At 38.1% G+C, this 26561-nt stretch overlaps 1 non-coding gene across 1 annotated transcript; it reads left to right on the top strand.

Moving 5' to 3' along the window:
• The first annotated feature begins 16780 nt into the window (after nt 1-16780).
• Nucleotides 16781-16887, top strand: LOC131634680 (small nucleolar RNA R71). Its single transcript, XR_009293615.1, has one exon. It is a non-coding gene; the product is annotated as a small nucleolar RNA R71 (small nucleolar RNA).
• The last annotated feature ends 9674 nt before the right edge of the window (nt 16888-26561 follow it).

Raw genomic sequence — 26561 nt, forward strand, 5'->3', positions numbered from 1 at the left:
CCCTGTTGGAGATTTTCCATAGTCACTTGACTCTTCAGTCTCGAGAGCAGCTTTTTTTCCCATTGGTTACTTCTCCATTGTGTTATGGTCATGGGATTTTTACCCAAGTAATTCTTAGAAGCATGTGAGTAATTTTTTGACACCTGGGAAATGTCGCGATAAAATGACCCCGCACCAACTTCAATCACCTTCCATTTTGTTGATCAGCATTATGTTTTCCAGTAAATCGAATTCATTCACCAAGAGAAACATTGACAGGTGGAACATAAGTCTTATTGTGACCTCTCCCATAGCATGAAGGTTCTTGATACTTCTTGTAAGGTCATCCTCTTTTTAAAAAGCAAATTAGGGCTTTCTATCATCTCGAGTGTTCTTCATCGGTTGCTGAGGCTTGATATTTTCGAGGCCCATGGTTGCCTCTTTGTCGATCACTAGCTGTAGTGAGTACACATCAATATCTCATAACTTTTGATTTTGCACCTGTAGATGTTTTCAAGTTGGTTGCATTTATGGTAAAACATACCTGGGTGTTTAATGTCTTGACAAATGTCATGACATGCTTTATATGGTATTATACAGGTTGCATATGTTTAAGCTAATACAGGTTTTTTAGTGAATGTCATGAACGATTTCATGACATCCATGTTTGACAGCAGGAGCTGTTATGTTTTACGATTATGTTTCCTGATTTCTCTCAATCTACAATTTAGGAAACATTTTATTGTGTGCTGAATATTTCTCCTTGAAGATTTTGTATACAACATATTCAGTAACAGCCTGATGACGTGTGAATTAGGTTAACTTGGTTAACCCTAATTTGTTTCTTGGAAAGCCCGAGGCCCAAGAGCTGCATATAAGAAGACTGCAATTCTAATTTGGAACGCAAATATTTTTTATTGTGAAGAACCATAGTTTTGTATCTGTGTGTTTAGTCTCTTGTGCTCCAAGTAATTGTATTTTGATGATTGTATTAGAATATGTTGTTTTTGTAATTTGTCACTCTAAGCTTTTAAGCACAAGCGTGTGTCTCTTGATTGAAGCTTTTAAGCAAGATCAAGGTGTGTTTTCGAAGTGTGTCTTCTCCTTTTTTATTAAAGTCTGTTTGTAATCACTGTTGTGATTGAGGGGGAGTGGGTGGAGAAACTTAGGTCTAGGACTAGATTGGAATTGCATTGGGTAGGTCATAAGTGAGGAGTTGTAAACCGGGGAGTTTAGCTCTGAATTAATACTGCTTATATTGGATTCCCTCCCTAGCTTGGTAGCCCCAAGAGTAGGTATTGTTGTATACCGAATTGGGTAAATAATTATCGGTGTTCTTTAGTGTTTTATGCTTTTTTGTTTTAAAGTATTGTTCTGTGTTATTATGGATGTCATAACATCCAGTAACACATCGCGTGTGAGTTACTAGAATTTTCAATTGGCATCAGAGCAGGCACCCTGCCTGTCTATATTTGGGTGAGATATAGGGTCAACAAAATTCTGGTACTATGGAGAAAGAGTTGTTAGTGTTTGGGAATAGACTACCCATTCTGGATGGCTCTAACTATGACTACTAGAAACCTCGTATGGTAGCTGTTCTAAAGTCTGTGGACAGCAAGGCCTGGAGAGTTGTGGAAAATGGATGGAAACATCCTGAGAAGGTAGTGGAAGATGGAACAACTGTTCTAATTCCTGAAGAACAATGGAGCAAGACTGAGGAAGAGCTGGCTTTGGGAAATTCCAAGGCACTAAATGCTTTGTTCAATGGAATAGACAAGAACATATTCAAACTTGTGCATCACTGTGATCTGGCTAAAGAAGTTTGGGATATTCTCAAAACAAATCATGAAGGCACATCCAAAGTGATGATGTTTAAACTTCAAATGCTTACCACTAAGTTTGAAAATCTCAAGATGAAATAGGATGAAACCATTCATGAGTTCTACATGAATATCCTTGTGATTTCAAATAGCTCAGGAGCCTTAGGAGAAAAAATGTCTGAAGAAAAGCTAGTAAGAAAGAGCCTCAGATCAATGCCTAAGAGATTTGCTATGAAGCTGACTTCTATAGAAGAAGCTCAAGACATCAGCAACATGAAGGTGGATGAACTCATTGGTTCTCTACAAACTTTTGAGATGAGTATTTGTGACACTGTTGAAAAGAAGAACAAGAGCATAACTTTTGTTTCCAACACCGAAGATAATTCAAGAGAAAGCAATGGTGGATGTGATGAAAATTTATCAGAATCCATAGCCATGCTTGGAAAACAATTCAACAGGTTAATTAAAAGGGTTGATCAGAAGTCCAGACCCAATGTCAAGAACACTTCCTATGACATCAGCAAGACCTATGACCCTAGCAGAAGATCTAAAGCTGAAGAGAAGCCCAATCAAGGAAAAGGGGTTCAGTGTCATGGATGTGAAGGATATGGACATATTAGAGCTGAATGTCCTACCTACCTTAAGGAGCATAAGAAAGGATTGTCTGTCACTTGGTCTAATGGAGATTCTGAGAGTGATACTAAAGAGAAATGTGCAGCACTAACTAGCTTTTGTATACCTGATTACAAATCCAATAAAGATGAGCCTACCTTTGAAGAACTGGCAACCTCATACAATGAGCTATGTGTCAAGAGTGATGAAGTATGCAAAATAAGGGAGAAGCAAAGGAAACTTACAGAAGAGTTGGAAGCTGAGAAGAAAGAACATCGAGCAACCATAGTCCATCTCAATGGTGAAGTCAACATGCTAAACTTCAAACTAGATCAGATGTCAAGATCGATCAAAATGCTGAACAATGGAACTGACTCCTTGGAAAAAATTCTGTAGCTTGGACAGAAAGCAGGAAACATGTATGGATTAGGATTTATGGGAAAGGCTGAATCCAATTTAGGATTCAAAAGGTCAAAACCTGAAGCTCACCTGGTAAACCAGATGTCAGGACCTATGTCACGACATCATGGAAAAAGAAACAGGAACCAAACAAAGAAGAAATTTCAAAGATGGAGATGCCACTGCTGTGGAAGGTTTGGTCACCTAAAACCTTTTTGTTTCAAACTATATGGTTATCCTTATCAAACAGCTCAAGACAAGCCCAAGCAGCATGATCCTATCAAGAAACAACAATGGGTTGCTAAAGCTTGTGCCTTAATTGCACACACCTCTTTGAGGGTGTCAAACAAAGGAGACTGGTATTTTGATAGTGGATGTTCAAAACACATGACTGGAATGAAGAACATGTTAGAAGATAACAAGCTTCATTCCACTAGCTATGTGACTTTGGGTGATGGAGCCAGAGGAGAGATCAAAGGGGTAGGAAGACTAGGATGTTCTGGAGCTCCCCAACTGAACAGTGTTCTACTGGTAAAAGGACTAGCTACAAATTTAATCAGCATCAGTCAACCGTGCGATCAAGGTCTAAAAGTCAGACTTACCAAAGATGAATGTGTAGTCACTAATGAAGAAAATGTGGAGCTCATGAAAGGAGACAGATCCAAATACAACTGTTACTTGTGGGAACCTAAAACCACAAGTCATTCATCTATATGCTCATTGGCAAAAGAAGAAAAAGAGGTAAGACTGTGGCATCAAAAACTAGGTCATCTACATCTGAGAGGAATGAAGAAGATCATAAACAGGGAGGCTGTGAGAGGAATTCTAAATCTACAGATTAATGAAGGTAAAGTATGCGGAGAATATTAGGCTGGCAAACAAACCAAGATGCCTCATCAAAAGATTAATAAACTCACTACTTCCAAAACTCTGGAACTGTTACTTATGGATCTAATAGGACCAATGCAGGTAGAACGTCTTGGAGGGAAAAGGTATGCCTATGTGGTGGTTGATGATTACTCCAGATACACATGGATAAGCTTCATCAGAGAAAAATCAGATGTGTTTGAGGTGTTCAAGGACCTGTGCACAAGACTGCAAAGAGAAAAGGAAAGTGCTGCAATTAGAATAAGGAGTGATCATGGAAAGGAGTTTGAGAATGCCAAATTTGCTGAATTCTGCTCTTCTAAAGGAATCAGTCATGAATTTTACTCACCTATTACACCTCAAAAAATGGAGTAGTAGAAAGGAAAAAATAGGACCATACAAGAATCGGCCAGAGCCATACAAAAATAGGACCATACAAGGAAAAAATAGGACCATACAAAAATAGAGTTTTTTGTGATCTACTATTAAAATTAAGAATTAAAGTGAATTAACTCGAATAATCGAGATAGTCGGGAAAATAATCGGGAGCCTAACCCTAAAATAATCATATTCTAACCTTAATTAAAATTAATTATATTTAAGCAATATCAATTAATATTTAGTTTAAACATTTAAGTAAATTAAATAAATAAGTAAATAAATACAAAGGACCTGGCAATAATCCTGTACAGCGGCCTCTTGAAGTTCCATGGTAGACCTCCAACTCTTGGTGCGTTAGATCAGATCTGTAGGAGATCCTGTGGCATAGGGGTGAGGACACACGGTAGTCTTCAGGGGCAGCACAGCGCCTGATTTATGACTTGGCCCTAGCAAGCAAACTCAAGAAAATAATTGAGGAAAAAATACATACGACCTGGGGATCGAACCAAGGTCTCTTTGGTTTGCAACACGCATCTCCAACCATCTCTGCCAAATGTCCACGCTGATAAAGCAACATATTCAAAATAATAAATATAAAATATGCGTTTAATGGGGCTAGTTGAACAAGAATGAACCTGGGCCCCACACATCATTGGTAGACGAATGAGGAGAGGAGGGAGATCTGTTTGAAAGTTGACCGTCGAATGGCGTAGCCCCACGCGTAAGGAGAGAGAACAAGCGGATTGACAGGCCAATGGGAATTCTGGAAAGTGCCACGCATGCAATCCTATCAACAACAAACTTTCAGCGCCGCCGCTGGGGGAGGAGAGAACCGTCTTCTCCGACGAGTCTCTTGGTTGCACCTGCGAAACTTAACCAAAACACGCAAACAAATAACCCAGATCCACTGATTTGGGTGCTACGAATCCATTGGTGCAATTAGTTTCGCCTAAAACGGTCTGTAATTATGAGAACGAAGAAGCCGAAGCTCAAGGTCTCAACAATGGCACCACCGGGTTTTTGCGTTAGAACTTAAAAGCGATGACTGTAGATGATCCCAAACATTAATAAAAACATATATGTATGCATAGAAACCAGTTAACGTGCCATGAAACGTAAAAACGAATTCAAGAAGTGTTGCAAACCGGTGCGAGTTAGAGATGGCGTTCTGATATGCTTCACCCTTCAATGAACGTTTGTAACGACTCCTGGGAGTTTCAGGATGATGTTTGGATGCTTATCTTGGCTTCAAACCACTTGGAGAACTGGCCTTTAGTTTTGCCCTAGATCTTGAAAATTTTGAACGTGAGAAACCCTCTTTTTTCCTTTGCGCAGCCACCCCTCTCGTCTGCCCTTGTTCTCAAGTATATATAACATGTCATTAGGGTTATCTTCTTGAAAGAAAATCATTATATCCCTTGTACAAAATTTGGTGAAATCTTTCTTCATCTAAACTTTCCAAAATTGCTCCTTTTTGCCAATTTAAACTCATGCACGAATTTTATGTGTTCTATGAGCTACCTTGGGCCTTTATGTGATTAGAACAAGATCCATGCAATTTAATTCTTTCATTTTACTATTTTCTTTAATTTATTTAATATTTAAATGAATAAAAATTCATATAAATAAGAATAAAATCAAGAAAGGGTAGGGATGGATATATGGGCCTTTGTATGTGTCATGGATGTGTTTGAAATGGAAACCTTGGGCCCATTAGTTCAAAAATCAAGTTTTGGGCAATTAGGGTTTCACGCGTATCTTGGAAATTGCCCAACTTCAATCATGCGCATCTCTCTCAAATTTAATCATATGAATGCATTCTAGGACTTTTTGGAAAGCTCAAAGAGTCCTCTGAATGACCTTTTTGGTTTCGTCTCAATTGAAGCTTCCGCGCTCGAGTTATGAGCTTTGACTCAAAAGGTGTCCTTATTGACTTTTAAGAGGGACCTGTAATGTTTTCGTCCATATCTCCCAAATGGTGCATTTCTTGACTTCGGGCCCAACATCAAAGTTGTAGAGGATGAAATTTCCTTGGGAATAGGCTTTGGTTGGAGAATTTCTGACAAACCATGCGAGAGTTATGACCAGTCAAAGTTGCGTTGACTTTCTCCTGAAGAAACCCTAATTTGAACCTTTTGCATTTGTTCATTTCTGAGTTTCTATTGATGGATCATGATCAACCTTTGATCAAATGATGGATATAACCTCACATACTTATTGTTGACCAAAAATCTTGAAGTTTGACTGTATTTTGACTGTAGTTGACTTTTAGGTCAACATAGTCGATTATTGATCGTCTGAGCCCTTGAGTGAGAAACCCTTGGGATTGAAGCTTGACTTTTGATATGGAGATACTTTGATACATATGAGACACATTGAGATCCATTTGAGGCTTCAAAGATTTGAAATCTTTTGACAAAACGAGAACCCTAGCTTATGAGGCCCTTGATTAGAAGGAAGTGATTTGAACGATCCTTTGAACCTATAGCCATTGAAGATGAATAGAGGAGGGCAAATTTTGGGGTATGACAAAATGGAGACGTGCGTCTCCCTTTTGCTGATGTGGCATAGAGACGTTGGAGACGTGCGTCTCCGCTTACTTGTGTGGATTGGGCTGCTTTCCTTCGTGGGCTGGATTGCTTCATTGGGTCTTTGGGTCTCTTTCAGCACACTTGGGCCTTATTTGCACTCCCTTTTTACTTCAGCACCTATTTTTCGTCTTTTAGGCATAGATATGGGTCGTTTTAGCTTCATTTCTTCTCTTTTTCACAATTAGTCATAATAAGAGTGTAAAACCTGAAACAAAGCAAAAACTCGCGTAATATCATAATAAATCAATATAATAAACGGAAAATGCTATAAATATCTATGAATTTCAAGCTAAATATACGATATAAAATCGTGTTATCAAATTCCCCCAGACTTGAACTTTGCTTGTCCTCAAGCAAAATAACAAGATAGAAATGGGAGGACAGCGAAATGAAACACGCTTCCACCACATCGTTCGGTCATACTCAGCTACATTGTTTCTTGTTTGAAAATAATGTTGCAGATCCAAACAATAAACTTATAGTAGCAACACTAGACAACTCCCAGTATGCATACCAATCCGAATCATGCCATTATAGCTCGACCTTTTTGACTCGTCATCATGTTTTACCCTTTTCATTCGCGCGCAATCACATTAAGCCCATTATCTTGACACGCACATAGCAGAGTAGTCGGTTAGTGACTATGATCCTTCTCATGGAGTTCTGGCACAATATGTGGTATACTCCTTAGCATTCACTTGTAGATTGTGGGGAATCGGGCAATAGTCCTTCCTACCAAGTTCAGTACCAGATGACTTCTGAACCAATCAACAATGAGTTTTTAAATTCTTTGTATTTGAGATTTGCGATCGTTAGGTTAAATGATCTTGTGAGGATCACCTTACTTAGTAGGCACATTTCTTATTATGGTTAAGCACATAATTATTATTATGAGGATCATACACTTATATTCATCGACTCTCTGCGTAGTTTGTATCTAAGACGGTGCCGACTGCTAGAATAAACTACTAAGGGTTACTTCAAAAATTAAAGTCGATGGTTTCGGTATAACGGGTATTCAAATCGGTTACGCATACTTGGGGGTTTTAGAGTGTCAGGACAATAAGGGTATTGACTTGAATCAATTTCTATGCGTTGAGTGTTTGAGTAGCTTCGTATTTCTCAAATGTGTGGGGTTTGCGTTTATCGTTTAAGAGCAAAATTTTTGTTATGGCTCAAGAAAATGGAAGAAATTGAAATAACTACGGAATTATAAAGATAAGACTTGAAATTCCATAAATATTCTTTATTGAATTAGAAAAAACATTACAAGGAAGGGAAATAAACTAAAAGGAAAGGAAATAAACTAAAAGGAAATAAAACTAAAGCAAGTAATACGACTCCCCCAGACTTAGATGATGCAATGTCCTCAGTGCATGAGAACTACTCCTCAGTGTTGCGGTTGCGTGAACTGCTTGCGCCTCTTGTACGAACACGACGACGTCTATCAGTAGGAGAGCCATTCACACGAATGTTAAGATCATGCAATAGTGTAGCAATTTCAGTGTATTGGCCTTCGTTCCTAATAGCATAGTCACGATGCTCCTGTTGCATCTCTCGAATAAGCCTCAGTGTTTCATTTTGATTTGTCTGCATAGCTTGAAATAGGTGGTCTTGTCGTTGAATTGCAGCATACATGGCTTCAAGAGTGATAGGCGGAGGGTTGTTTTGAGGAGGTTGGTTGTCATCAGCTTGTCCTTAGTTGAGTTCTTCTTCATTTGCATCCACAGGTTCATTAGGATGTTCAGGTTGGTTATCTTGAGGATTGTCTTCAATAAGCCTCCAACGCTGAACATAACGGATGTTGATTCTTTCGGGACACGGAAGGATGACATAAGGAATCAGAACTTTGTTGACGACCAAAGTGTATCGACCATCATGGCGGGGTGAAACCAAGTGGGAGTCACGGCAATAAGTGAGGTCGAGTGATTGAGCAGGCATCATGAGATGAGAGAGTGAGAGGAGATCATCACCAAGACCTAAAGCACATGCCAAGGTGGTAATAAGTCCGCCAAACAAAAAGGGGTTTGTAGCGGGGGCGTTGACACAGCTTTGGATGTGTTGGAGCATAAAAGGTGCGGCGTTGAAACGGTGATTGTTTAGCGCACAGTAAAGGAAAAATAGTTCATGTTGATTTACCTTATGGTTGTTGGATCTCGCAAAAATAGTATGCCCCAAAACACGTTGAAAATAACGTATAGCGGGGTTTTGAATGTGAGAAGCATGTAGAGCCCTCCAACCAGTAGGAACTTCGCCAGTGAGATTAAACCACAGGTCGAAAGCATGTTGCTCCCATGAACGACCATTGAGTTCTTGAAAGATAGTGCGGAGAGCATTTGGTGACGTATTAAAGTGCAAGTACGTAGCCACTACTTCTTGATCCAAAGTATATTCACGGTTGAACATCCGAAATTGGATGCTACCGGTTGAGAGCGGTTGATTAGAAGGAGTGTCGTAGGTGAAAGAGCTCAAGAACTCTAAGACGAGCGGCTCGTAAGTAGGTACGGGTTCGGTACAAAGATGGTGTAGGCTAGATTTGGTGAGTAAACGGGTGACACCATCAATGAGACCCAAAGTTTCTAGACATTCGGTGTTCACAAATTTTGTGGGAACAACCGAACGTTCATAGAAAGCGAGGTATTTGGTTCTTTGAGCATCGTTGTCGTCTTCTCGGAAAATAATATTTGAAAGGTCGGGAGGTGGTCTCTCAGGACGCACACTACGGATGATTGAACGTGGAGGCATGGTGAGTTTGAAAATGGAAAATAGAAATGAGAGTAGAATGGTAGAAAATGGTATGAAGGTTGTGAAAAGTAAGAGTGGTGGTGGTGTGGTTTTATAGTGAGGTTTGAGAATGGTGTGGTTAATGTAGAATTAAAATGGAATTATGGTGGTGTTTGAAGTTTGAATGGAATAGAAGATTGGGAAGTGATGAATAATCAAGAGGTGAATGATGGGGGATGAATGAGGTTAATGGTGTTTAAATGGAAGAAATAATGGGAAGAATGAAGAGGAATGAATGTTGAATTTTGAAATTCAAATTCAAAATTCAAAATGGGGAGTAAGAGGGTCTTCTGCATGGTCAAACTTGCAGACTGCTGGCCTTGGGAAGACGCGCGTCTCAGGCAGCCAGTCTGCTGGGGAACAGACATGGAGACGGGCGTCTCCTGTACTTTGCATGCAGAGGCTGGTCCCACAGATGTGGAGACGTGCGTCTCCTAGCCTAGGGAAGTGGTTTCCACGCGTGCAAGGGTGGACTAACTCTGATAGCAGCATTAATACAGAATACCAGCTCAGTACAGTGTAATTGTATCATACTATAAACGACAAAAATATGGTATACAGGAATGCATAGCAGTTTAATAGTGATGTAGTAAAAACACAGCAGCAGTAATAAATAGAATATTGCATTTAAAATTAAACTGGTACTGAGTGTTAGCAGGAGCAGAATGTAAAAGTGCAGAAAATTAAATTCTAAACTAGGAATTTGAAATTACTAAAACTAGAAATAAAATCTAATAATCTAAACGGTAACATCTAGCCACGTCTATTGTTGTGCACATTAGAATAAATGTGTTTGAAAACTTCGTCGAATTGGGCATTAACGGTGTCGATGAAATCGAAGAAATGCATTTGCAAAGTGTGAAGCTCGTTGCGCACATGTTGTACATCTTGTTGCAGTGCAGTGATGGCTTGCTCGTGCGTGTTCAGATTAGGCATTCTTTGATTCACCGATGCGGTGGATGCAGCGGGTTGTTGTGGCTCGAGCTCGACATCAGTCATATCAACGGTGTAATCATCAGCAGAATCTTCAGTAGGAGTTTCAGGCTCATACTCAGGTATAGGTTCATCTACAGAAAGAGGTTCATAATCAGGAATGGGTTCATCTTCAGGATTAGGGTCATAGTATCCAGGAGGAGTGTCAGGCTCAGATTCTGATACGTGCATTTCCTCATCAAAATGTTCATAAGCTTGAGGGGTTTCAGGTGAGGGTTCTCTCTCAGGAATCTGACCGTAGTAAAGCCAGTTAGCAGGGTTGTGCACACTCGTCCTTGGACTTGGTAAAGTGAACTGATCCAATACTTTGTTATCAATGAGTAAATCAAACTGATCAGGTCCAAGGTTACCGATGATACCTCGGTTAAAGCAGAAATGAATGTCCATAGAATTGTGGGAACCAAGAGGTATCAATCTAAGCAAAGGTACTCTCATTCCTATAGCATTAGCAATCATAGTGACAAATCCGCCGATCCTAATAGGTGAAACTTCGTCTTGCGTGATGCGCTCGAAGTTTGTTAGCATGAATGCGATGGCATTGACCGGGCGATTCTGAGAGGAGCAGAACATGATGAATAACTCTTCTCTAGAAACTTCAGTGATATTATCGGGTTTTCCAAAGATGTAGTGAGCAATGATCTTATGGAAGTATCTGAAAGCGGGGTTATGGATGTTCTCAGACTGGAATTCGTTCTCTTCAGGGTTGTCGTTTCCAGTGATCATGCCCCAGTATCTTTCCAACTCCCAGTAAGCAAGACTGTCTTCAGCTACTTTGGTGTATGCATCTGATCCATGAGGTAGCTCTAGCATTTCAGCAAAATCTCGGATGCAAAAATTAAATTCCATACCAAAGAGTCTAAAGAGAATGACTCCTTTTCTCAGTCCTTGTCCACAGTTAGGAAGATAGGTCAGGGAGCTCAAGAATTCCAGAGTGAGCTTCCGGTAGGTACTAAACTTGCGGAACAGGTGAGAACCAGTCCAACCAATTTGGTTTAGCAGGTGTAGAACGCTTTCTTCGATACCAAGTCGTACCATAGTCGGTTGGTGAGGGTAGCAAGTCAAATCCATTTGTCTTTCAGCCAGCTTATCAAATCTTGCTTCTTGTCCTCTACCACGGAACACAACTTCCATATTATCGACTTCTTGCATCTTAGTTAGTAGTTAAGAAAAACCTAGAAGTTGAAAATATTAAGATTAAGTTAGAACTAGGCTAGTGTTTATTTAAAATAGAAATAAAATTAAATAACAAGTTATAATAATAAATATAATTATAAAAGGAAATATTTTCTCGAATTAAGATAGCAGTTATAATTATAATAATTATTATAAGATGTATGAAAAAAAGGTAAAAATGATTAAAATTAAAATAGTTAAAAATAGAATAGATTATTTAAATGAAAACTAAAAGGTTAAAAATAAAAATAAAATAAAATAAAAGAATAAATAAATGTGGGTTGTCTCCCACCAAGCGCTTTGTTTTATGTCGTAAGCTCGACGATTTTAAAAATAGAAAACTATTTTTTCGAAAGAGCGGGCAGCTCGTCAAGTTTAAAAACTTCGATGTTTTCATCGTGTTCGAGATGATGGTAATACTTTAGACGTTGCCCATTTACGACAAAAGGTTTTACGGTTTCTCCTTTGATTTCAATCGCTCCGCTCGGAAATATGTTAGTTATTTCGAAAGGGCCAGACCATCTAGATCGTAACTTACCAGGAAATAATTTTAGTCTAGAATTAAATAAAAGTACTTTATCGCCTATGCTAAAATTTTTCCTAGATATACGCTTGTCGTGCCATTTTTTCGTTCTCTCTTTATAGATTTTGGCGTTTTCGTAAGCGTCTTGTCTAAGTTCTTCCAATTCGTTTATGTCTAGAAGTCGTCTCTCACCAGCGGCAGTGTAGTTTAGGTTTAAGTTCTTAATGGCCCAATAGGCTTTATGTTCTAACTCTACCGGTAGGTGGCATGATTTTCCATAAACGAGTTTGAATGGGGTAGTTCCTATTGGAGTTTTGAAAGCTGTTCTATAGGCCCATAAAGCTTCATTTAGCTTGGTTGACCAATCTTTCCTAGATATAGCAACAGTTTTCTCCAATATTTGTTTTATTTCGCGGTTAGATACTTCTACTTGTCCGCTTGTTTGTGGGTGGTATGGTGTAGCTATTCGATGATTTACTCCATATTTTCGAAGGAGTTTCTCAAGTATTCTTGAAATGAAATGGGAACCACCATCGCTAATTACCAATCTTGGCACACCGAACCTAGGGAAGATGACGTTTTTGAAGAGTTTGATAACTACTCGTGTATCGTTTGTAGGAGAAGCGATAGCCTCTATCCATTTTGAAACGTAATCGACAGCTACGAGTATATATTGATTTCCAAACGACGACGGAAACGGACCCATAAAGTCTATTCCCCAGACGTCAAATATTTCTACTTCAAGAATGCCTTTTTGAGGCATTTCATCACGTCTCGAAATGTTTCCGGTTCGTTGGCATCTATCACAGTTTATTACAGCAAAATAAACGTCTTTCCACAGGTTGGGCCAGAAAAGTCCAGATTGAAGGATTTTGGCGCAGGTTCTAGATGTGCTATGGTGTCCTCCACACGGTGCAGAATGGCAGTGTGTTATTATACTTCCTATTTCTTCCTCGGGTACACAACGTCTAAAGATTCCATCGGGGCCTCTTTTGAACAAGAGTGGGTCGTCCCAATAGTAATGTTTTAGGTCATGGAAGAATTTCTTCTTCTGTTGGTAACTTAGATCAGGAGGAAGCACACCAGCAGCTAGGTAGTTTACGAAATCTGCATACCAAGGTGTGTCAGAGCGGGCTAAAGCTATTTCAGCTAAGTTGTTGGTTTCAGCGTTTGGATGGTATGGTTCGAATTCATTTGCTTCTAATTGAGCGATGAGTCTTTCATAAGGGAAATCATCGTCAATTGGTACTTGTTCGGGTTTTAGATTTTCCAATCGAGAGAGGTGATCTGCTACGACATTTTCAGTACCCTTTTTATCTTTAATTTCCAGGTCGAACTCTTGTAGTAACAAGATCCATCTCAAAAGTCTTGGTTTGGCGTCCTTTTTGGTTAGGAGGTACCTAATGGCGGCATGGTCAGTGTATATGATTATTTTGGCTCCTACCAGGTAAGAACGGAACTTGTCTAGTGCAAATACGACAGCTAATAATTCTTTTTCTGTCGTGGCATAATTCATTTGAGCTTCGTCTAGGGTTCTACTCGCATAGTATATGACATGTAGTTTCTTATCTTTTCTTTGCCCTAGAACGGCTCCTACAGCATAATCACTCGCGTCACACATTATTTCGAAAGGCTCATTCCAGTCGGGAGGTTGCATAATTGGCGCAGAGATTAATGCTCGTTTAAGCGTATGGAATGCTTCAGTGCATTTATCAGTAAAAATGAATTCGGCGTCTTTCATTAGTAGTTCAGTTAAGGGTTTTGTAATTTTAGAGAAATCCTTAATGAAACGTCGGTAAAAACCAGCGTGTCCCAGAAAACTTCTTATTTCTCTAACGGTTTTGGGAGGTTGAAGGTTTTCGATAATTTCGATTTTAGCTTTATCTACTTCGATCCCTCTATCGGATACGATGTGTCCAAGTACAATTCCTTGTTGAACCATGAAATGGCATTTTTCCCAATTAAGGACTAGGTTAACGCTTACGCATCGTTTAAGTACCAGTTCAAGGTTCTCTAAACATGTTTCTAAACTTCCTCCACAGACAGAGAAGTCGTCCATAAAGACCTCCATTATTCCATCTAGGAAGTCGGCAAATATTGCCATCATGCATCTTTGGAAGGTCGCGGGTGCATTGCAAAGCCCAAAAGGCATTCGTCTATAAGCGAATGTACCATAAGGACAGGTAAACATGGTCTTCTCTTGGTCGTCAGGGTGGATAGGAATTTGGAAAAATCCGGAGTATCCATCCAGATAACAGAAATGCGAGTGTTTAGCTAGGCGTTCGAGCATTTGATCTATGAAAGGTAAAGGGAAATGGTCTTTTCGGGTAGCTTTGTTTAGCTTCCTATAGTCAATGCACATTCTCCATCCAGTTTGGGTACGTTGTGCTACAGATTCGCCTTTAGCGTTAGTGATTACAGTAACTCCTCCTTTCTTTGGTACGACGTGAACAGGGCTAACCCATTTACTATCGGATATAGGATATATTATTCCGGCTTCTAGCAGCTTTTGGATTTCCTTTTTAACCACATCGCTCATAATAGGATTTATCCGTCTTTGATGTTCCCTAGAGGTTTTACTATCGTCTTCGAGCATAATGCCGTGCATACACAGAGAAGGGCTTATACCTTTCAGATCTGATATGTTATATCCTAAAGCGGTCGGGTATTTTCTTAGGACATTAAGTAATTTTTCAGTCTCGGTTCGTCCTAAGTTGGCGTTCACTATAACTGGTCGGTTTAGTTCTTCGTCTAGAAATTCGTATCTAAGATCGGTAGGAAGTGTTTTCAGCTCTATAGCAGGTTTCTTAGGTCCAGGTATAGGATCGGGAGTTAAAGCTAAGCATTCACTCAGGTGGTCATCTTGATATTCCTCACGCCAGTTGTCATCTTCAAGAATTGGCGGCATAGGAATTCTTAGGATCTCAGTTTCCTTATTTGGTTCGGATTTTATTTCTTTGACACACTCGTCGATTATGTCAGCAGAACAGCATGTGTCAATTATAGAAGGTGCTTTTAGGAATTGGGAAAGGATAAATTCTATTTTCTCTTCTCCTACTTCGAAAGTAAGCTTTCCTCGCTTTACATCTATAATTGCACCAGCGGTTGCTAAGAACGGTCTTCCTAATATGATCGGGATGTTAGAATCTTCTTGGATATCCATTATGATGAAGTCAGTTGGGATGTAGAATTGACCTACACGAACCGGGATATTTTCTAACATTCCTACAGGGTATTTTACTGAACGGTCAGCTAGTTGAAGAGACATTCTCGTTGCTTTAAGCTCACCTAGATTTAGTTTCTTACAGGTTGAAAGAGGCATCAAACTAACACTAGCTCCTAAATCGCACAAGGCCTTCTCTATAATGGTTTTACCTATTACGCAGGGTATAGAGAAACTACCAGGGTCTTTCAGTTTTGGAGGCATGTTATTTTGGATGATAGCGCTACATTCAGCGGTAAGCGTTACGGTTTCGTTATCCTCGAGTTTCTTTTTGTTTGATAAGATTTCTTTTAGGAATTTAGCGTACGAAGGCATTTCAGTTATGGCTTCTGTGAATGGTATGGTTATGTTTAATTGTTTCAGAAGTTCTACAAATCTTTTAAATTGCGCTTCGGTTTTTGATTTAGCTAATCTCTGAGGATAAGGAATTGGTGGCTTATAAGGTGGTGGTGGAACATAAGGTTTCTCTTTTTCAGGTTCCACTTCGTTATTGTTCTCTTTAGTCTTAGCAGTTTGGTCATCAGTTGATGTCTTTTGGGTTTCCTTTGGCTCTTGTTGTGACATGGGTACGTTTTGAGTTCTAGGATCAATGGGTCCATCGTAATTCGTTCCACTTCGTAGTGTTATTGCGTTCGCATGTCCTTTAGGATTAGGTTGTGGTTGAGCAGGAAACGTGCCAGCAGGGGCAGCAGTAGGTGCTTGTTGTTGGGCTACTTGTGATATTTGAGTTTCTAGCATTTTGTTATGAGTAGCTAAAGCATCTACTTTGTTCGATAGTTGTTTTAGTTGCTCGCTGTTGTGGATGTTTTGGTTCAGGAAGTCTTTATTGGTTTGTTGTTGGGAAGCTATAAAGTTTTCCATCATGATTTCTAGATTTGACTTCCTAGGGGTATTTTGAGCAGCTACAGGCGCTTTTTGGTAGCCAGGTGGTACAGCAGGTGCTTGTCCAGGTGCGTACAACGCATTGTTGTTCTTATAAGAAAAGTTCGGGTGGTTTTTCCATCCAGGGTTGTACGTGTTAGAATAAGGGTTTCCTTGAGCATAGTTTACTTGATCAGATGGGACTCCAGTCAAGAGTTGACATTCGGCAACTACATGTCCAGTCAATCCACAGATCTCGCAGTTAGGTGTTACAGCATCAGCGGTGGCTGAAGGAGTGATGGTTAAGTTCTCGATCTTTTGAGTTAAAGCGTCTACTTTAGCGTTAACGCGGTCTATACCACTTACTTCGTACATTCCTCCTTTGGTTTGGGTTTTCTGTAGAGCGGCTCGTTCTCCACCCCATTGGTAATGGTTTTGTGCCATGTTCTCTATGAGTTTGTATGCTTCATCATGGGGTTTGTCCATTAATGCTCCGCCAGCAGCGGCATCTATAGTCATTTTAGTGTTATATAAGAGACCACCATAGAAAGTATGGATGATCAGCCATGGCTCGAGTCCATGATGAGGGCATATTCTAAGCATGTCCTTGTAACGTTCCCAAGCTTCGAAGAGTGATTCGTTATCTTTCTGGGTAAATCCGTTGATTTGACCTCTAAGCATAGCAGTTTTGCTAGGCGGAAAGTATCTCGCTAAGAATACTCTCTTCAATTCGTCCCATGTAGTTATGGAATTAGAAGGCAGGGATTGAAGCCACGCTCTAGCTCTATCTCTTAAGGAGAAAGGAAAGAGACGTAATCGAATAGCTTCGGGACTAACGTTGTTAGCTTTGACAGTGTCGGCGTATTGCACGAACACAGATAAATGAAGGTTAGGGTCGTCTACAGGGCTTCCAGAGAATTGATTCTGTTGAACAGCTTGGACCAGCGAAGGTTTCAGTTCGAAATTGTTTGCCTCAATCGCAGGTGGTGCGATACTTGAGTGTGGTTCAGCGCGCGAAGGAGCGACATAGTCTCTAAGCGGACGAAGAGCAGCCATCTCTAACTTTGGGATAATTTGATTGATTTGATCAGTAAAAGTCAATTCCTGATTAATAGGAATTGGTGCTACTTCGGGAAGATTGCGAGCTCGACGTTTGACGTTAATGAAACGTTCGATCTCGTTAATTCATTGTATTAAATCTCCTCCTTGTGAACGAGTATTTGGCATACAATCGTTCAGAAAGAAAGGGAAGAATTGTCCTAGTCTCTACGGTGTAACAGTGAGTTACGATATCGACTTGAATAATCCCCGGCAACGGCGCCAAAAACTTGATCGCGACTTTACGTGTCTATAAATCTGATGACTACAAGTGCACAGTCGTGTCGTGTAGTTTTAAAAGATATCGAATCCACAGGGACTATGAATCGATCTACCGTTATCTAAGGTTACTATGTAAAGCTAGGGCTACTAAAATTTTGATTGTTCCTAAGGGAGAGTGATAGTGAGAAATAAAGAATATAATAAAAGACAGGTATCAGTATGTATTTCGTTTAACTTAAGGTAATCCGAAGGTCCATTGGGTTTTGCATAATTTAATTAAAAATCTTTACTAATTCAATTGATTAAAAATCCTCGTCTCAAACTTTCGCTCTGTTGATTCAGATTACTATCCTAATCCTAATGTACGCTTTCACCATCCCATTAGATTTTAGAAGAGCTTTTTGGAAACAACGTAATTAATAAAATGCCTATTTTATGAAGTTGTTATCTATTTAAATCTCCTAATCTCAAACTTTCGCTCTATTGACTCGGAACAAGCTAATATCCCTAACGTACGCTTTCGCCATCCCGCTCGGGTGTAAAAACAATTTTTGAAAATAAATAAGTCCCAATTAGTTTTAATACGCTTTCGCCATCCTTAAAACTAATGTCCTATGTCTACTATCTGGTTAAAGATCTCAAACTTTCGCTCTATTGATTTTAACCTTTGACCGTCTTAACCCCTCAAACTTTCGCTCTATTGGATTTAAGACTTACTAATTAAATTAGACATATAAACCAAAAATAAGTGATATTTAATAAAACATAATTAAGCCAATTTATTTCGGATCCCTCGGTTAACTTACTCTACATACCGACACCTTAGTAATTTAGCCAGACATATTAATATGGTTAAACATGCATAAATAGATTCGGTTTATAATAATAGGCATGTTAATAGGCATACAATATATCATGCAAATAAACATATAAATAAGGCGGTAAATATTAAACCTGAATTAAATAAATGGCAAGTAAATCTTCAAGTATCGAACCTCCACCACAAGTTGGCTGGATCGTTCTTCGGAATTTAAACAGACAGAAAATAAAACAAGGAAATAAAAACGATAAATCTAACGTAAGGCTAGATTTATAAAAAGTTCACAACAATTTCCGGTGTAGAAATCGTTGTGAGAAAATAAGTGTTTGAATGAAAGCAGAATGAAAAATATGATTCGCGGTACAATTTCGGCAGCACTTCGTTAGCAGGAAATCGGACACTTTGGACTGAAGTGACTGCTTCTATTTATAGGGGATGCTTTGCAGTGACGTTGCGTGAAAAGAGGAAGCTCTTCAGACTGGCTTGGAGACGTGCGTCTCCGATTCTTCAGGAAGACTGGGCGCATGACTTGAGACGTGCGTCTCAAGTGGAGAAACTTTAGGGAAATGGAGACGTGCGTCTCCCTTTTGCTGATGTGGCATAGAGACGTTGGAGACGTGCGTCTCCGCTTACTTGTGTGGATTGGGCTGCTTTCCTTCGTGGGCTGGATTGCTTCATTGGGTCTTTGGGTCTCTTTCAGCACACTTGGGCCTTATTTGCACTCCCTTTTTACTTCAGCACCTATTTTTCGTCTTTTAGGCATAGATATGGGTCGTTTTAGCTCCATTTCTTCTCTTTTTCACAATTAGTCATAATAAGAGTGTAAAACCTGAAACAAAGCAAAAACTCGCGTAATATCATAATAAATCAATATAATAAACGGAAAATGCTATAAATATCTATGAATTTCAAGCTAAATATACGATATAAAATCGTGTTATCAAATGTCACCCCATAACAACAAGTGTGTGTGTGTGATCAACAAAATTCTAATAGCTTATTGTGTGTTGATCAATTTGATTGTGTGTAGTATAGCAGTTTATTTCTATTATACTTGACAACTGCTCATCTGGAATGGTTGTAGTGGGAGTATAGCCATGATTATGTGCTTTGATGTTTGCTGTAGAAGTAGCAGTAGTTGTGGTTGATGTATGCATGCTAATGGTAGTAGTAGTCATTGCATGTTTGTGTGGTATGATGTACTGTATTAGCTCTGAGCTTTGATTGTGTGTGGTTGTATGTTTTCTACTGCAAGTGTTTCTCCGATGTAGTGTGATAGGATGTTTTAGCCAAAAATTTGCCAAAGGGGGAGATTGTAGATGTTTTCAAGTTGGGTGCATTTGTGGTAAAACATACCTGGGTGTTTAATGTCTTGACAAATGTCATGACATGCTTTATATGGTGTTATATAGGTTGCATATGTTTAAACTAATACAGGTTTTTTAGTGAATGTCATGACCGTTGTCATGACATCCATGTTTGACAGCAGGAGCTGTTATGTTTTACGATTATATTTCATGATTTCTCTCAATCTACAATTTAGGAAACATTTTATTGTGTGATGAATATTTCTCCTTGAAGATTTCGTATACAGCATATTTTGTAATAGCCTGATGACGTGTGAATTATGTTAACTTGGTTAACCCTAATTTGTTTCTTGGAAAGCCCGAGGCCCAAGAGTTGCATATAAGAAGACTACAATCCTAATTTGGAACGCAGAGATTTTTTATTGTGAAGAACCATAGTTCTGTGTCTGTGTGTTTAGTCTCTTGTACTCCAAGCAGTTGTCTTTTGATGATTGTATTGGAATAGGTTATTTTTGTATTTTGTCACTCTAAGCTTTTAAGCACGAGTGTGTGTCTCTTGATTGAAGATTTTAAGCAAGATCAAAGTGTGTTTTTGAAGTGTGTCTTCTTCTTTTTTATTAAAGTCTGTTTGTAATCATTGTTGTGATTGAGGGGGAGTGAGTGGATATACTCAGGTCTAGGACTAGATTGGAATTGCATTGGGTAGGTCTTAAGTGAGGAGTTGTAAACGAGGGAGTTTAGCTATGAATTAATACTACTTATATTGGATTCCCTCCCTGGCTTGGTATCCCCCAGAGTAGGTATTTTTGTATACCGAACTGGGTAAAAAATTCTCTGTGTTCTTTACTGTTTTATGCTTTCCTGTTTTAAAGTATTGTTATGTGTTATTGTGGATGTCATAACATCCAGTAAGACATCACGTGTTATTTACTAGAATTTTCAGCACTTGTTCAAGAAGTCAATTAACTCATCCTTAGCTTATAGGTATACCGCCTTGATTTTCTCATTGTAATGCACCATACTCACTTCTTCGACATGCATGTGGAGACCTTTAACATTTTCGACCATCATGATTTCCATATGCTCAACGAGTTGTGCCTCCTTGACATGTAAGGGATCTGAGTAAATTTGCATCCTCGGCGTTTATCCCCAAACTTCAATCTTCCATCCTTTAAAGCGTATTGCACTAAGTCCCTGAAATACACTTTAAGAAGTTTTATAACCAAGAAAATTATGATATTTACAAAAACCTCTTTTCTTCCTTTATTCCAATGGTGGCGTCTTTAGGCCTTTCAGAACTATGATTTGACCATCAACAATAAAAAGATAAAAAATTCATCATATTTAGTTACATGAAATGTATATGTTTTTGTAATAAAATTTTCATTTCTACTTGGTTTAACGGGGTTCTTTCCATTAGAAGGTCTTAAGACCATACAAACATATGTAGGTCTGGGTTACAACTCTTCTAGATTAATCTCGTTTTATTTAAAATATTCAAAAAACTATATTAAGTTCTATATTACTACCATCTGCCTCTATATAAGCAACCTTTTCTTTCCTAGGGTGTCGATTTATTCTAGCCTTCTCTAATTTAGCCTTTTCTTCCTCAGGTGTTCGACTTGTCTAACCCTATCTTCTAACTAGGCAAAATACCCTTAGTTCTTGGGTATATAACTTCTTCCTAATGGAATAATCCAGGCGACATGCAGCCCTTTCGGCTAACTCATGTTCAGGAACTTGAGTGAAGAACCTTGACTTCATTAGTATGAACCTATTGAGATAATCATCTATTGGTTCAAACGGTTTTTATTTCACACAGGCTAATTCTTTTAGGCTAATTTTCGACTGACCCATACAAAACTGCTTATGGGACACTCTTTCTAGTTGATTTTTGTTATGTATGAAATTTGTAAGAAGAGTAGTGAACCATGTGAAAACATTCTTGGCCAAAGAATTTGGAAAATATTTAATCTTTAGATTCTCATTATTAACCATATCATCGACTTCTAGAGAAATGTGCTCGACAGTAGACTCAATAATGTCATCTGCAAATTTAATGAACTTTGGGGGTTTTCCAACCCATGGGGAGTTTAATTTGCAAGACATATTAAGATAATGTAGAAGTGAAATTTGGCCTATGAAGACCAACATTTATACCATTTTGAGTTAGAATTTGTTAAACTATATTGGTTATGTTATCCCCCCGCCCCCCCAAATTACTTCGTTCCTATTTACCAACACCACATCTTTGACCAACTTGGGTCTAGATTGTCCGATCGGTTGGGGCACAACTTGTTATTGCACTCGGTTATTAGGAATTAGCTGAATGAATGCTTGAGGAGCACTAAAGAAGTTAGTAACTCGACTTATTTGATGTGCTAATTGTTAGTAACTATGATTGGTATTTTGGATCAAAGGATTGAATGTTGTACCAATTTGTTGAGTAATATAATAACCATATCATGGTTACTATCATCCATTTGTTTCCTTACAACCAAAAGAGAATTATTAGTTAAAGGTGGCATAACATGAGGGATGTATCCCAATCCTCCCTAGGATTAGTGTAACGCACGTTTATTTAATTAATTATTTAATTAAATATTTTCGGGTTATTTATTGATGGATTTCGGAGTTTGTAAATTATTGGAGTTTAAGTATTTTAATTGGAATTAATTAATTAATTCATTAGTGATGGAGATAGAATAAAGTGATTGTTTAATTGGGTTTGTTGTGGTGGTGGACAGTAGTAATATTGGGGGTGTAAGTTGAGCCCAACTAGAAATGTTAAGGTAAGCCCAAAAGGAAATAATAAAGTTGTGAAGGTTTGGTTATAAGTAAGAAATTAGGTTAATGAGAGAAGTTTTGGAGAAAAATTAGAGAATTTGGAGGCTACGTAGAGTTGCAATCAAAGAGAGGAAAAGTTGCAGAAGAGGCAAAGGTTGGAATCTATGGCGAAGCTCGGATTCGATCGGAGAATTATAGAGTGGTCTTTAATCCAAGGTAAGGGTGGGGTTCTGACACTATAACCGGGAATATTATGGATGATATGTGGGGTTTTAGGTTGTTAAAATCATTACTGTTTCTGGTGTTCTTTGTTGTTTGTGTTTAGTGTTGTTTATCGTGATGTTTTTGAAATCGATAAGAAATTGATTCCGGTGCTGCCAATGAAATGTTGTTGCAAGAGAAAATTGTTGAAATTTATACTGTGATTGGTACTGATGTTGTTTGTGTTGGTGTTGTGATTGTCTGTGTTATTGTTGTTATTGTGATGTTCTTTTTAGAAATCGATAAGAAACTAGTTCTGTTAATTAAATGTCGTGGCAAAAAGGAAATTGTTCCATGTCGATTTAGTACCAATTGAAGTCTCTGTAATATAATATCGAGTGTATTAATAATTGGGATCGATAAAATTATGAATCAGATGAAGTCTGGAGATTAGTAAAACAAATAAGAAGAAATGAAAAAAATTGTTTAAAGGAAGAAGATGAAGATATTGCGGGAGCCACCAGGGATAAGGGGTGGGCACGCCACAAGCCAAGGTGGGCGCCCCAGACCACAAAAAGGGAAGGGGCGGGCGTCCTTAAAGGGGTGGCGGGGGCCACTTAGTTTCCTTTTCCTTTAATTGTTTTTTAGCCTAATAATAATGTAGGTAACATATACAATTTAGGGGATACTTTGATATGATTTGGAAAGTGAATAATTGAAGAATTGGTATAATTATCCCAAAAATAATATTTAGTAAGGACACCTTTAGTAATGATAAATAACAGAGTAATGCAAGGTTAGTTAGCAGGAGTAGTATATTAGTAGCATGATAATATATTGGTAATAAGCCTAACTAAGATAGAAGAGAATTGAATGACAGGAAATTTACTTAGCAATAAAAATCACTTTGATGACAGTAGGAATAATAATAGATAACAATTCTTGTAGCAGAGTCAATGATAATAGCAGAGGACTAGAATTAATAATAGGAAATTGATGAAAACAGTACCGCGTATAAATATTATTAATTCTAACTGATAAATTAATTAACCGATTTAAGTCGAAAACTGTCTGACAATTACGAAACGTGTGTACGTTGTTTTGGTTGAATTCGTTGCATTGTGTTTTTGCTGAAAATGTGAATTTACAGGTGGTGATGAATTTAGTTGAATTGCCTCTAATTATTGGCAATATAAAATTGTAGGATTGATAGCCAATGTTGATTTTTCGTCAAATTGTCGTTGAATTATTTGTGTTGACTTATTGAGTTGCTGTTGAGTTATTGTTGCTATTATATTACGCTGTTGTTGTAATGATGTTACGACGAAGATGAAAGAGTTGATAATAATAAACCTGCGACAATGTGATGTTGATAATTTACCTCTATTTACTGGTAAAAATAGTGATATAGGCGTATGCCTCGCGACGAGTTTTATTGTTGTTGAGTATGTGATGTTGCATTCATCGAGTCAAATACATTTGCATATTTTGTGACGGCCTGGATTGGAAAACTGTGATGAAGGCTTATGCCTTGTTTGATTCCTCTATTAGTTGGCAATTAGCGATGGGGGCTGAAGCCCTGGGTACCACATGCATGTGCATTGTTAGTGTCTTATTCTAAATTGCATGAGTGTGAATTTATGTGAAGTGTTGTGACTTGAATCGTGAATTGAAATGGTTATTGAATATAATGATGTGAAGTGATTTGTGATGATAATACCGTGAAGTGGTAGTTTTATTCGATCTATCTCTAATATATTATTTATCATAATCTCAATTATATTGGTAGATATCTCATCCCTTCTGTTTGAATGTCACCCCTATGTTGGTAACACACAACTTAAGAAGATTAGTACGCTTTTGAAGTGGCTTGGAAGATGTTAATCTTCCGTTGCTTACGTCGAGCCGGGTCATGCTATGATATGTAACACTCGGGGAGGGATGAACGTTTGGTTGTTTCATCGTTGAATCTTAATTAGTGTTAAAGTATTTCTAAAGGATGATTTTGAGTAGTGTTGAACGTAGTTGCCATGTTGGCTTATAAATGAGATACATGTTGTGTATGTTGGATGTAAAATGTTTTGATAATAGAACAAGAATATTTTCCGCTGTGCATTAAAATGTGACGTTGATATTTATGAAGGTACTTTGGTTCAACCCCAAGATAAGTGTTATGTATCAATTTGTTTAACTTGAGCGTGTTTTGTTGTTTCGAAGAAAAATGTGACATCATATTCTTATGTTTTAATTATTATACTCTGATTATTTGATTATTTACTGAGGATAGAATTGGGGTGTTACAATTGGCCTATTCCGCAAGGAATGTTTATAGCATACCCTGTTGTCATGTATGGATGAAAAGGGGATGCAACATCCATTACATTTTCTACGTACATTGACGCATTAGTTTGTAGGTCTTCCATCATTGTAGTTGGTATGTCATACAAATACTCCCTACCACTAAAGGAAGTGTAAAACCTAAAAGGAATGAAGTCCTACTACCTCCTAGAGTGGTTTGTGTAACCATGGGATTACCACACAAAACTAGTTGGTGGTGGTATCACTATTTTTGGCGTCATAGTCGAAAATGACATCTGACTCACAATAGGAGCAGTTATTCCAACCGTTGTTGAAGTGCTTGTACCACCAACTCTCATTCCGATTGGTTGTTCTTGTATATTTGGACAGTTGTTCTTGGGAGGAAGAACTCCTTGGGGGAATAACTTTCTTGATGGTCTGGACATACTAACAAATTTATCACTCCTCGAATGCATAAACACTCAACAATGGATAATATTTAGATGCGAAGAACAAAAACAAACATAAAAACACATATTCTCTTTGCAAAAAGATTTAAGTTTCACATGAAAGGGTCCTACTGGGATTCCAATTTGTTTATTGGGGATTTTGGTAAACAAATCATGACTTTTAGTTCACTTGCAGGATCAAAATCGAAAAATCCTAAAGTACAATTTGTGTGAAATGTTTGAGAAAATGTATTAATACTTAAAGGTGTTTTAGAGTAATTTAATAAAAGTTAAGAGAGGTAAATGCAGAAGTACAAAAAGGGATAAAGGAAAATAAAGAACAATGGTAAAGAAATTGGATAAAAATGTTTAAATTAAAAGTGGGACACAAGTTCATACATTTCTCACAAATTATTTATCTCTGTGACTCGGATGTGTGAATTATAAAGAAAAAAGAATGAAAATGCGAACCCCCATTTTAGAAAAGAAATCTACTTATATACGATATACATCAATAATTGTCAACAACGGTTAAATCTCCATAATTCGACATGTATCTTTAAACCGTTCTTATTGTTGAAACTGCCCTCGAGTCACCCTACCATGTCCGTAAAAAATTTCACTTGTCGAATTTTTGAAAAACCTCCTTGGTGTCAAAATCAAGACTTAACTATTTGCACTTAGCATTTATATATACTTAAATCTCATGTCAAAATGCTGAACAAAAATCCTCAAGCTAACACTTCCATAATGGAGGCCAATATTTTTGTTTTTCAAAAGATGACCAAAAATCCTTGTGATGGCCTTCCAATTCTCACTATTTGGATTTCTAGTAAATATACTCATATTACTAACTTCAAATGCTATGCCGGATCTAGTACATTGCATTAAATACATTAGACAACGAATTGCACTTGCATGTTTTGATTGAGCCACAACTCGTCCATCATTATTTTAAAGCTTGACACTAGGATCAAATGGGGAATTCACTTCCTTGAAACATAAGTGATTGAACTTATCAAAAAATTCTCAACATAATGTGCTTGATCAAGTTCATAACCCCCACTGTTTCGCTTTACTTTGATCCCTAAAATAGTGTTAACTAGTTCAAGATCTTTCATCTTGAATGTAGAAATTAGAAACTTATTTATTCCTAAAATTTCACTCATATTG

Source organism: Vicia villosa, unplaced genomic scaffold, assembly GCF_029867415.1.
Source record: "Vicia villosa cultivar HV-30 ecotype Madison, WI unplaced genomic scaffold, Vvil1.0 ctg.001325F_1_1, whole genome shotgun sequence".
NCBI lineage: Eukaryota > Viridiplantae > Streptophyta > Magnoliopsida > Fabales > Fabaceae > Vicia > Vicia villosa.